The sequence below is a fragment of the Triticum dicoccoides genome, chromosome 7B (assembly GCF_002162155.2).
Source record: "Triticum dicoccoides isolate Atlit2015 ecotype Zavitan chromosome 7B, WEW_v2.0, whole genome shotgun sequence".
In the NCBI taxonomy this organism is placed as follows: Eukaryota; Viridiplantae; Streptophyta; class Magnoliopsida; order Poales; family Poaceae; genus Triticum; species Triticum dicoccoides.
The window spans coordinates 42046183-42058736 of NC_041393.1; the positions used below are offsets into that span (position 1 = coordinate 42046183).

Here is a 12554-nt window from a genome sequence, read left to right on the forward strand (position 1 = left end):
GATGACTTAAGGTACACACAACAAATTTATTCAACAGACCAAAAAAATCATATATTTTATTCCAATTAAGAATGGTATTAAAACTTGAACTCAAGGACCCAATGTAATATAATATAACTGAAAGCACAAGTGCTCCCTGGGTGATTTTGGTAATTAGTGTCAACATATCTCTTGTTGGACTAATACTCTTACCTAGTATGTTTCAGATAAGTTCAACAATGGAGTGGCATGGACTAGAGGATGTGGAACCCCTTCAAGATGCTAAGGACAAAGGATTGGCTCAAGCTCAAAGCACAAGACTCTACACTTTACTTTTAGTGATCCAAGATCACATTGAGTCCATAGGAAATCCAATACTATTAAGAGGGGATGAGGTGTTTCTTAATGGCTTGCTTGCTCAAACTGCTTAGTGATATGCTCCAAAGCCCTCAACCACTTTCTCACATCCACATATGTCCCAAACCAAAAGTCAAACTCGTCCCTACCGAATCTTTCTATCCGGTGCCACCGAGTTCTCTTGACATAGCCACTGCGAGAAACCCTAATCAAGTCAGTCTCACCGATGGGATCTCAGTCTCACCGAGATGGGCTTGCAAATTCTCTGTTGCCTATTGCAATAATTCCGGTCCCACCGAGATATGCAATCGGTCCCACCGAGTTTGCCTGGCCAACTCTCTGTTTTGCTTGTTACCCAAATCGGTCCCGTCGATTTTGTGTAATCGGTCAAACTGAGTTGAGGCTTTACCCTAACCCTAGCACATCAGTCCTACCGAGTTGATCATATCGGTCCCACCAAAATGCCTAATGGTCACATTATGAACAAAATCGGTCTGACGGAGTTTCACAATTCGGTCCCACCGAGTTTGGTAAGTTGTGTGTAACGGTTAGATTTTGTGTGGAGGCTATATATACCCCTCCACCCACTCTTCATTCATGGAGAGAGCCATCAGAACATGCCTACACTTCCAACATACATTTTTTGAGAGAGAACCACCTACACTTGTGTTGAGGTCAAGATATTCCATTCCTACCACATAAATCTTGATCTCTAGCCTTCCCCAAGTTGCTTTCCACTCAAATCTTCTTTCCACCCAATCCAAATCCTGTGAGAGAGAGTTGGGTGTTGGGGAGACTATCATTTGAAGCACAAGAGCAAGGATTTCATCATCAACACACCATTTTTTACTTCTTGGAGAGTGGTGTCTCCTAGATTGGCTAGGTGTCACTTGGGAGCCTCCGACAAGATTGTGGAGTTGAACCAAGGAGTTTGTAAGGGCAAGGAGATCGCCTACTTCGTGAATATCTACCCTAGTGAGGCAAGTCCTTCATGGGCGACGGCCATGGTGGGATAGACAAGGTTGCTTCTTCGTGGACCCTTCATGGGTGGAGCCCTCCATGGACTCACGCAACCGTTACCCTTCATGGGTTGAAGTCTCCATCAACGTGGATGTACGATAGCACCACCTATCGGAACCATGGATAAAAAATCTCTGTGTCTCCAAATTGCGTTTGCACACTCCAATCCCATCCCTTTACATTCTTGCAATTTGCATGCTTTACTTTCCGCTGCTCACATACTCTTGTCATGCTTGCTTGATATGTATTGTGAATGTTAAAACTTGTGCCAAACTCCACTTCAACTTAAAGAAATTAAAAACTGCAACTTTTCTTACTTAGAGTCTATTCACCCCCCTCTAGACACCTCTTCTCGATATTTTCAATTGGTATCAGAGCTTTGGTCTCCATTGCTTTGGTTTAAACACCATTGGAGGAAGATGGACGAGTCTACTTTGGGGAGTCTTAGACATAGAGTGCCTATACTTGATGGAGAGTATTTTCATGAGTGGAAAAATGAGATGCTTGTGATTTTAAATGAATATCATTTGAACAAGTACATTACTAGCCCTTGTGCACCTCATGTTGATCCTATGCATCCTACCCTTGATGAGTCAATTGACATGATTTGCAATCTTAGAACTGTTGATCTTATCAGTAGAGGTTTGCTAAGAAACTTGATAGGTTGCTTGCCTACTCTTAAGTGTGCCTACACCATATGGAAATTTCTGGAGGAACGATTTCCAAATTATTCCTTGCAAAATCTAGATGAAATTCTCCATAAGTCTATTGCCTTGAGTAAGATGAATTCCAATGATCCTAAGTTTGGTGATTGTCTATTTGAGCTTACAAATCTTATGCGTGCCAAAGGAGATGTTGGAATTATTAGCAATATTATTTTTGAAGCTATTAGAATTCATAAAGAAGATCATTGTCAAACTCATTCTAATGAATCACCCTCTCTAGGAATTGATCCATCACATGATGATGTTGAACATGGATACTATGATGAGGATGATGATAGTGAGTTTGATCTTGATGATGCAATGAGACACTTTGGTCTTATGGAAAATCTTCAGGGATACATGGCAGGAGGAAAGGAATGTGTTCTTGATAGTGGGTGTACCGATCACATGACCAGAGATAAAGATATGTTTCGTGATCTTGCTGAAAACGACGAGCCTCGAAAGTATGTCACTTTTGGTGACAACTCAAAGGGTAAGGTGGTTGGCCTCGGTAAGGTGGTCATCTCACATGATAGCTCCATACAAAATGTCATGCTCGTTGAATCTCTTGGGTACAATTTACTTTCAGTATCTAGACTTGCTGATTTCGGTTTCAATGTCCTATTTACTGAAGTAGATTGCCAAGTGTTTCGAAGAGACAATCATAAAATGGTCTTTACCGGTATACATAGAGGTGATCTTTACATTGTTGATTTCACTAAAAAGGCTCAACCTAGAACTTGCTTAATTGCTAAATCCTCTAAAGGCTAGTTATGGCATAGACAGTTAGGTCATGTGGGCATGCAAAACCTTGACAAGCTTATTAAAGGAAATCATATCCTTGGCGTTAACGATGTCATATTTGATAAGGATAGACTTTGCAGCGCTTGTCAAGCAGGTAAACAGGTTGGAGGAAGGCATCCTGTGAAGAACATCATGACCACAAGGAGGCTGCTCGAGCTACTTCATATGGACCTTTTCGGTCCCAACGCCTACAAAAGTCTTGGTGGAAATTCTTTTGGTCTAGTCATAGTCGATGATTTTTCAAGATTTACGTGGGTGTTCTTTCTCGATGATAAATCGCAGGTCCAAAAGATCTTCAAAAACTTCGCCAGGAAGGCCCAAAATCAATTTGAAGTGAAGATTAAGAAGGTTCGCAGCGACAACAGAACGGAGTTCAAGAATGCAAATGTGGACACCTTTCTTGAGGAAGAAGGGATTTCACATGAGTTCTCGGCTACGTACACACCTCAACAAAATAGAGTTGTTGAAAGGAAGAACCGAACACTCATCGAAATGGCGAGAACGATGCTTGATGAGTACAAGACGCCGAAGCACTTTTGGGCGGAAGCGGTTGAGACAGCTTGTCATGCAACAAATCGCTTGTATCTTCACAAGCTACTCGGCAAGACGCATACGAGATCCTCACCGGTAACAAACCCCAAGTTGGATACTTTTGAGTATTCGGCTCAAAGTGCTACATTATTGATAAACATCGTCGTTCTAAATTTGCTCCTAAATCTCATGAAGGTTTCCTACTTGGTTATGGCTCAAACTCTCACACTTACCGTGTCTACAATAATTTCACCCAAAAGGTTGAAGAGATGATAGATGTGAAGTTTGATGAATCTAACAGCTCGCAAGTAGAGCAATTGCCAATTGATGTAGGAGACAAAGACCCTTCGGAAGCAATCCAAGACTTGTCTATTGGCAAGATTCGTCCAACGGAGGTGAAGGACAGTACCTCATACGTCCAAGTGGAAGCTTCCACCTCACGACAAGGTGAACCAAGAATTGATATGGAAGCATCCACAAGTGGGACACACCAAGACAAAGAAAACGAGGAAGTACACCAAGATGAACGTCAACAACCTCCTTCTCCACCACGACAAGAGAACGACAATGTCAATAATGAAGAAGGCCTTGAAGAAGAACAAGATGAAGAAGATGTTCCACCCAGATCCAAGCAAAAGCTTTCACGAGTTCGAGCAAGAGTCGCCAAAGACCATCCCATCGAGCAAATCTACAATGATATCCAAACTGGGAGAATCACTCGCTCTAAAACTCGTTTGGCTAACTTTTGTGAACATTATTCATTCATCTCTAGCATTGAACCTATGAAGTTTGAAGAAGAATTGGAAGATCCGGATTGGATAAACGCCACGCATGAAGAGCTACACAACTTTGAGAGAAATCAAGTTTGGACATTGGTTGAGAAGACCGACAACAACCACAACATCATTGGTACCAAATGGGTGTTTCGCAACAAGCAAGATGAAGATGGACAAGTAGTTCACAACAAAGCACGTCTCGTCGCCCAAGGCTACACTCAAGTCGAAGGTATGGACTATGGTGAGACATATGCCCCCGTTGCTAGACTTGAGTCCATTCGCATCTTACTTGCCTATGCTAATCACCATGATATCACCTTGTACCAAATGGACATTAAAAGTGCTTTTATAAATGGTGAAATAGAGGAGGAAATTTATGTTAAGCAACCTCCCAGCTTTGTCAATCCTAAGAAACCTAATCATGTTTACAAACTTCACAAAGCTCTTTATGGTCTTAAACAAGCTCCTAGAGTGTGGAGTGAATTGCAAAAAACCACCACATTTGGGGCATCGATTGTAGAAAACCACGAGGTTGCTAATCATTTGCAAAAAACACCGCACATTCAGTAAACTTATTGCAGTGTGCACTGATCGGCCGATTTGCTTCATTTGAGTGCGTTTCCGACAGATGGGGCCTGCTTTCCCCCCACGTGGCATAACGGATGGCTAACGGCACCGTCTGGTCGAGACGACTTGATCGGCTTGCGTCGGACGGGCCGACCGCGCCGCCCCCACTCCACTTCTCACTCACTCGCTCCTCTGCTCTCCCTTGGGCTTCAATGGGGAAGGTGAAACCTGGCAGCGGCGATGGCTTCGGTGGCTGCGGTGGTGGCGGCAGCGACGCTTCCGCTGGCGATGCTGGTGGTGATGGATACCCACTGGAGCTCTGCGGGAGCTCGAATCCTTCTCAGGCGGTGCCTCCTCCCCAATCCCCCGACTCGGAGTACGCGGCAGCTAGGGCATTTGCCAAGGCGGTGAAGGCAAATACGACGGGCAGCCAACACTTTGCATCCTCCTTCGGCGGTGTGGTGTAAGCCATCCATCCTCTCCCCTCCTCACTGTTTCCCTGTTTCCCCGATCTGGATTCTAGGGTTAGGGTTCTAGGGTTAGGGTTCTAGGACAAGTACAGAGTTGGGGATTATGTTGTAGGTATTTGGTCAGGATTATTGTGTTACAGTAATGGTGGTGAACTGCAAATTAGCTTGCCTTTAATTATTCAGTCATGCTAACTGAATTTTAACTATAATGTTTCGGTTCTAAGGTTATGGTGTAACTGTTACACAATAGGTATTTGGTTAGGATTATTGGGTTATAGTAATGGATTGTAGTGCAAATTAGCTTTAACACTAGTTTTTAACTTACACAGTAATTTATCCAGTCATGCTGCTAACTGAATTTGAACTGGTTAGTAGTTTAACATAATTGCACAGATCAGTCATGCTAACTAAGTTGTTTTTAATTTAACTGTAACACTAGTTTAACATAACTGAATTTGCACTGCTCAGTCTTTCTAACTAAGTTGTTTTTAACTTAACTTTAACACTAGTTTAACATAATTGCTCAGTAGTTTCAACTGCAATTGCACACTAGTTTTGAACATAATGGCTCAGTAGTCAGTTGTAAATGAGATATAGCTGAATTTTAAGTGAACTGTTTAACACTAAGGTTTACTGAATTTTATCTGTATTGTTCAACACAAGTTTTATCTGAATGTTAACAACTATGTTAAATGAACTAGGTTGGATGAAGAAGAATGGGAAGTGAGGTTCCATTTCTTTGATAGAGATAATTTGGAAAGAACCATTTGCTTATTAGACATAACATATTGGAATCTTATTGCACTAATAGAGTTGGAAGGCTTTAGTTCAAGAGATTATATGTATTATGTCAGAGATCCAGGAGTTGGGGTGTCAGGAATGGAAGAATTAACTGATGATGACAATGTTGAAGAAATGTTGGATGACATATGTAGTAAAGGAAATAAGGTGGTTAACATTACAGTTATGAGAAGTGATGCACCCACACCAGCTGACTTGAACATTGGTCATGTTTATGAAGAGCAGGTCCCTTTGTCTGAATTAGGTGTACCACTTGTCTATGAGGTAGATACTTCAGGAGTTCTTTTCCCCAGTCCAGTTAAGCCCCAACCACAGCCTGTCCAGGTCATGAACACCCAGGAGAGTTCATGTTTGAAGCTTAAGGGTCCAAGTGAACCAGAGTTTGCATTGGACTATGGTAATGAGAGGCATGAGTACTTCATGGAGACAGACCAAGATCAAGAGAAGATTGAGCAGATGATGGAGCAAAAGAGGAATGAAGAGACTGAAAAGTTTAGGACCAATAAGAAACAAAAAGAGAAGTACAAGGCAGCAAAGAGAAAACTTCCAGAGCTGCTTGCCGAAGAGTTGACTGACAGTGATAGTGACAATGAGATTTTAGAAGATGAAGACATAATAGCTAGGATGGAGGCAATGAAGAGGCATAGAGCTGATCCTCTCAATCACTTTGAAGGAGACACTGATGTAGAAGAGCTTTATGAACCAGATGAGGAGGAGTTGGAGGATGAAGCAGGAGAGGAGGAGGTAGGACAGGATAAGCAAGGTGAGGAGGGTAGGAGAGGAGGAAGCACTATAGGAGGAAGTAGTGCAGGAGGAAGCAGCAACACAGGAGGAAGGCAGAGGAAGGGGCCAACAACCAGATCACATGGAAGCCTTGACCAAATCATAGAGCAAGATTGGATACCTTCATCTGATGAGGAGAGCAACCCAGGTGACTTAAGTCAGGATGATAATGATGATGCTCAGCTTCCAACATTTAGGCAACCAAATGGTAGGAAGAGCAGGGCCAGAAAGCAGAAGCCTAGGCTTTGGTATGATGAGAAGAGGGAGAACCCACAAGAACAATTTGTGAAGAAACTTTGTTTCCTAAATGTCCAGCAATTCAAGAGAGCACTTCTTACATTTCACATCTCACAAAACAGGAACTACTCTTTTCATAGAAACTGCTCAGATAGAGTTATTGCAGTTTGCAGTACAGAAGACTGTCCTTTTTTCATTGCTGCTTCTCAACTAGCACATGAGAAAGCTTTTTGTATAAAGAAGATGAACTTGTACCACAATTGTGCTGCTGTAGGAGAGAGCACCAAAGTGACTGCAAGATGGTTGGCACATGAGTGTGAGGAACAGTTGAGGGCAGACATAAACACACCAGTCCAGACCATAATAGCCAATTTGAAGAATAAACATGGAATAGAAGTGTCCATTCACATGGCCTACAGAGCAAGGAAAGCAGCTAAGAGTGTTGTCCAAGGAGATCAGAGGGCACAATACACAAGGATAAGGGATTACCTCCAAGCTGTGTTGGATACAAATCCAGGAAGTAGATGCATTGTTACAACAAAGCAATTGAAGGCCCATCCTAGCATTAATCCTAGATTCCATGGCTTATTCATGTGCTTGAATGCTTGCAAAGAGGGTTTCCTAAATGGTTGCAGACCCTTCATAGGTACCTATATTAATTTGTGTGAACACAATCATTTATGTTGTCCTAGTACTAATCATGGCTTATTCTGCTGTAGGTGTTGATGGCTGCTTCATTAAGTTGACCACAGGGCAGCAAATACTGGCTGCAACTGGTAGAGATGGTAATAACAACATCTTTCCCATTGCATTTGCAATTGTTGACAAGGAAGACACTGCCAGCTGGTCATGGTTTCTAACACAACTGGAGTATGCTCTTGGTGGTGAGTCAGGGAAGCATGGCTACTACACTATCATATCTGATAGACAAAAGGTAACTCATACACCATAGTACTTACAATTAGTGCAAATTAGAACATGCTTAGTACTTACAAATAGTGCAAATTAGAACATGCTTAGTACTTACAAATAGTGTCTTCTGGCATCATATTCAAACATTAGTTTACTTTCACAGGGCCTGCTTAAAGCAATAACCAATGTATTCCCAAATTGCCCTCAAAGATTCTGCCTTAGACATATTTATCAGAACTTCCAAACAGCTGGCTTTAGAGGTGAAGAGTTAAAGAAATACATGGATCAGGCTAGTTATTCATATACTGAGCATGGATATGATCAAGCAATGGATGGTATGAAAAAAGAGTGTCAAGCAGCTTGGAAATGGCTTAGTAAGATACCAAAGCATACATGGGCTAGACATGCCATGGACACAAATTGTAAAACTGACTTGGTTGTGAACAACATAAGTGAAGTATTCAACAAAATGATACTTGATGTGAGAGGAAAAACCAATTGAAACCATGGTGGATGGGATCAGAACAAAAGTGTTAGTTAAGTTCAATGCCAATAGGACCAAGACAGAGATAGCTAAGTGGCAGATATGCCCAACATATGCTAAAAAGCTGGAAGAAGCTAAACATCATTCCAGATTCTGTCAGTCAATCAAGGCTGGACCTGATCTATACCAGGTTGCAAGTGGAGAAAGCACATATGTAGTAAATTTGAAAGATTACACATGTGGGTGTAGAAAATGGGACATGACTGGGGTTCCTTGCAATCATGGTGTTTCAGCAATTAACAAGGCAAAACTACATCCAGAAGATTTTGTTAATGCTTTCTTCAAGAAAACAATGTATCAACAAGCCTATAGTCCAATTGTCTACCCTGTGCCTGGGCCTGACCTATGGCCAAAGACTGGGACCCCTGACATAGAGCCACCTGTTTTCAGAGACAAGCCAGGAAAGAAGCAGACAAAGAGGAGAAAGAATCAGTTTGAGAAGCTAGCTCCCAAGGATACTTCTAGGATGGCATCAATCACTTGTAGTAATTGCAATTTGAGTGGGCATAGGTACACTAGCTGCCACAAAAAACTTAAGCCAGCCCTTGCAATGAGAAGGAACCAACATCAGGTTAATTGTCCAAACTTCAAAAAATTCAGTTTATGATTATATTTCCTGTACTATGTTCTAATCTTTGTATGTTTACACTGCAGGAAAGCAGAAGAGTTGATGCAGCTTCATCAACCCCAAGGGCAACTCCTTCAGCTCCATCAGTACCCAGGGCAAGAACTACAGCTCCACCAGCACCTAGGCCAGCTCCATCAGCTCCTCCTGCAACTAGGAGAGCAACTGCATCTAATGTTGCTGCTTCTAGGCCAGGTTCATCTAGTGCTGTAGCTACAAGGCCAAGTTCATCTACTGCTGGTGCTTCTAGGCCAGGTTCATCTACTACTGGTGCTTCTAGGCCTAGTTCTTCTACTGCTGCAAAGAAAACCTTCATACCACCTAGAGCTTCAGGTTCTGGAAGGCTGAGAAAACCTTCTTACAAGATGTCTGAGTGGTTCAATTGTTCTCAGGGCAGCAAGAAGAAGTAATTTCATGATGGTGATGTTGAAAACAATTTCAAGTTTGTGTTGTTGAAAACAGTTTCAAGTTTGTGATGCTGAAAACAGTTGTGAGTTTGTCATGTTCAAACTAGTTTAATTCAGCCTATTCTGGCTACTTTGTGATGGCACTATGTAAGTTACCTAATTGTGGTTGTGATCAAGACTTTTATGCATGAGGATGTCAAGTAGACTATGATAATGATTGTGTTGTCTATGATGCTGTCATTTAGACTTTGTTGTTGATGATGATAATTAGGATTTTATAGTTATTATGATGATGTTGTTGTCACTTAGGGTGGCTCGGCATCGACCAACCTTAAATGAACCATTTTTGTCACTTATGGTGGCTTGGCATCGACCAACCCCTAAGTGAAGCATTTTTGTCACTTAGGATGGCTCGGCGTCAACCAACCCCTAAATGAACCATTTTTGTCACTTAGGGTGGCTCGGCGTCGACCAACCCCTAAGTGAAGCATTTTTGTCAGTTAGGGTGGCTCGGCGTTGACCAACCCCTAAATGAACCATTTTTGTCACTTAGGGTGGCTAGGCGTCGACCAACCCCTAAGTGAAGCATTTTTGTCACTTAGGGTGGCTCGGCGTCGACCAACCCCTAAATGGACCATTTTTGTCACTTAGGGTGGCTCGGCGTCGACCAACCCCTAAGTGAAGCAAACTTGTCACTTAGGGTGGCTCGGCGTTGACCAACCTTAAATGAACCATTTTTGTCACTTAGGGTGGCTCGGCATTGACAAACAGACCTTTCATCACAAACCAACATACATAAAAATAACACTACAAACATCTTCATTAAATGATCCAAGCTAAACCCATTACATGCCATGCAACACTTCACAACTTAGTTCAACAGATTCAAATTTAGCACACATTACAAGCCATAGTTCAATGCTTCAAAAGTAAATTAGTTCAACAGATTCAAACTTAACACATTACAGGCCATAGTTCAAAGCTAGTAACTAAAGACAATGACCCACATGGTCATATGACAACACAATTTATTCTTCACCACAAATACCCTTGATTTCCTTCAGCTTCCTCTTGTTACTTTCACCAGCTTTCTTCAGGTCAGCAACATCACACTACAAAGTACTCTTCTCAATGCTCAACTTCTCCTTCTCTTTAGTCAACTCAGCAATGTAACAATCCAGCTTCTCCTTCTCTTTCTTCAGGTCAGCAAAGCTAAACTCCAAAGTCCTCTTATCAGAGCTCATCTTTTCCTTCTCTTTCAGATGATTGAACTTCAAATTCCTAATGACATTGGCTTGAGCAACATGAATGTACTTCAACTGATCAACAACTGCCTTCAATTTTTTGATCTCAGTATCCTTTTCCATGCTGCTGTTAGCAACATTCATATCAGTTTCATGTGGCAGATCATCCTGAGAATCCAAGAGGTTGTTCACATCTTCAACAAGCTTCTCATAAGTCTCCTGCAACTCTTTTTTCTGTTGTGCTAGATCATGCATAGTAAATGAATGCTCAAGGCATGCCATCTTATTGGCCTAGATGCTATCCTCATACATAAGCCACAGTTTGTGGAGGGTATTCTGCAGATGATCTGGCCACTCCTCATCTACCCACTACACTAATCCACAGTTATTAACTCCCTGCAATACAAAATAAAGTAGTTCAAACATGTTGTCAGTAAACCTTTTGCAATTCAGTTAAGTTAAGTTAAGGTTACAGTTAAGGTGTAGATTCAGTTAGATCAATTCAACTCAAAAAACTAAACATGTTTCCTAACATGAACAGTTACTATGAACATAAATCAGTATCAATGAACCATGAACAGGAACTATGAGCAATGAACAGTACACCCTAGAACATGAAGATAACATGAACAGTTAACCCTAGAACAGATGAACAGTTAACCCTAGAACAGATGAACTGTACTACACAGGAGAGGTTTCACTTTGCAACTAATTTGCTAACTTACTTCTATGGCACAAGCAATGAACCTCCTCCTAGTGCTTATCCCCTGGAATGCAACACATTTCTTCCCTGGCTTGCCATGCTCGCACATCACCCTCAAATCGTCAGCAGCACTAGTGAACAACGGGTCATCCATTGTTGGTGGGATCTGGGCAAAACAAATGTACTGGTTCAAATCGAGCTGAAACCCTAAATCCAAAATGCCCAAATCAAAACCCTAAATGCAGTCCCTGGTGGAACCAGCTGACCTTAATAGGGGAGTCGTAGGAAGAAATGATCTGCACGTCGGAGTCCTCACTACTCGAGCTGTTGCTCCAAGAAACCATGGCGGCCGGCGGCGAGCGGAGACGAGAGGAGGCAGAGCAAGGTTGAGAGCGCGAGGGAGAGCAGAGGAGCGAGTGAGTGAGAAGTGGAGTGGGGGCGGCACGGTCGGCCCGTCCGACGCGAGCCGACCAAGTCGTCTCGACCAGACGGCGCCGTTAGCCGTCAGTTATGCCACGTGGGGGAAACCGGGCCCCATCTGTCGGAAACGCACTCAAACGAAGCAAATCGGCCGATCAGTGCACACTGCAATAAGTTTACTGAATGTGAGGTGTTTTTTGCAAATGATTAGCGACCTCATGGTTTTCTGCAATCGATGCCCCAAATGTGGTGGTTTTTTTGCAATTCACTCTAGAGCGTGGTATAAATGCTTGACCAAGTTCCTTATTGAAAAAGGCTTTGAAATTGGAAAAATCGATTCTACTCTTTTTACTAAAAGGGTTAATGGAGAACTATTTTTGTGCCAAATCTATGTTGATGATATTATATTTGGTTCGACTAACCCTCACTTTAGTGAAAAGTTTGGAAAGCTAATGTGGGAGAAGTTTGAGATGGCTATGATGAGTGAACTCAAATTCTTTCTCGGTTTGCAAATCAAGCAAACTAAGGAAGGTACCTTTGTCTCTCAAACAAAGTACACCAAGGACTTATTCAAGAAGTTCAATATGCAAGAATGCAAAGGTATGACTACACCCATGCCTACTAGTGGACATCTTGATTTGACCAAAGATGGTGAACCGGTTGATCAAAA

The 12554-nt window shown here is 42.2% G+C and overlaps 1 pseudogene; it reads right to left on the minus strand.

Annotated features, from left to right (window-relative positions):
• Nucleotides 1-10545: 10545 nt before the first annotated feature.
• Nucleotides 10546-11808, minus strand: LOC119341821 (annotated as a pseudogene).
• Nucleotides 11809-12554: the final 746 nt, after the last annotated feature.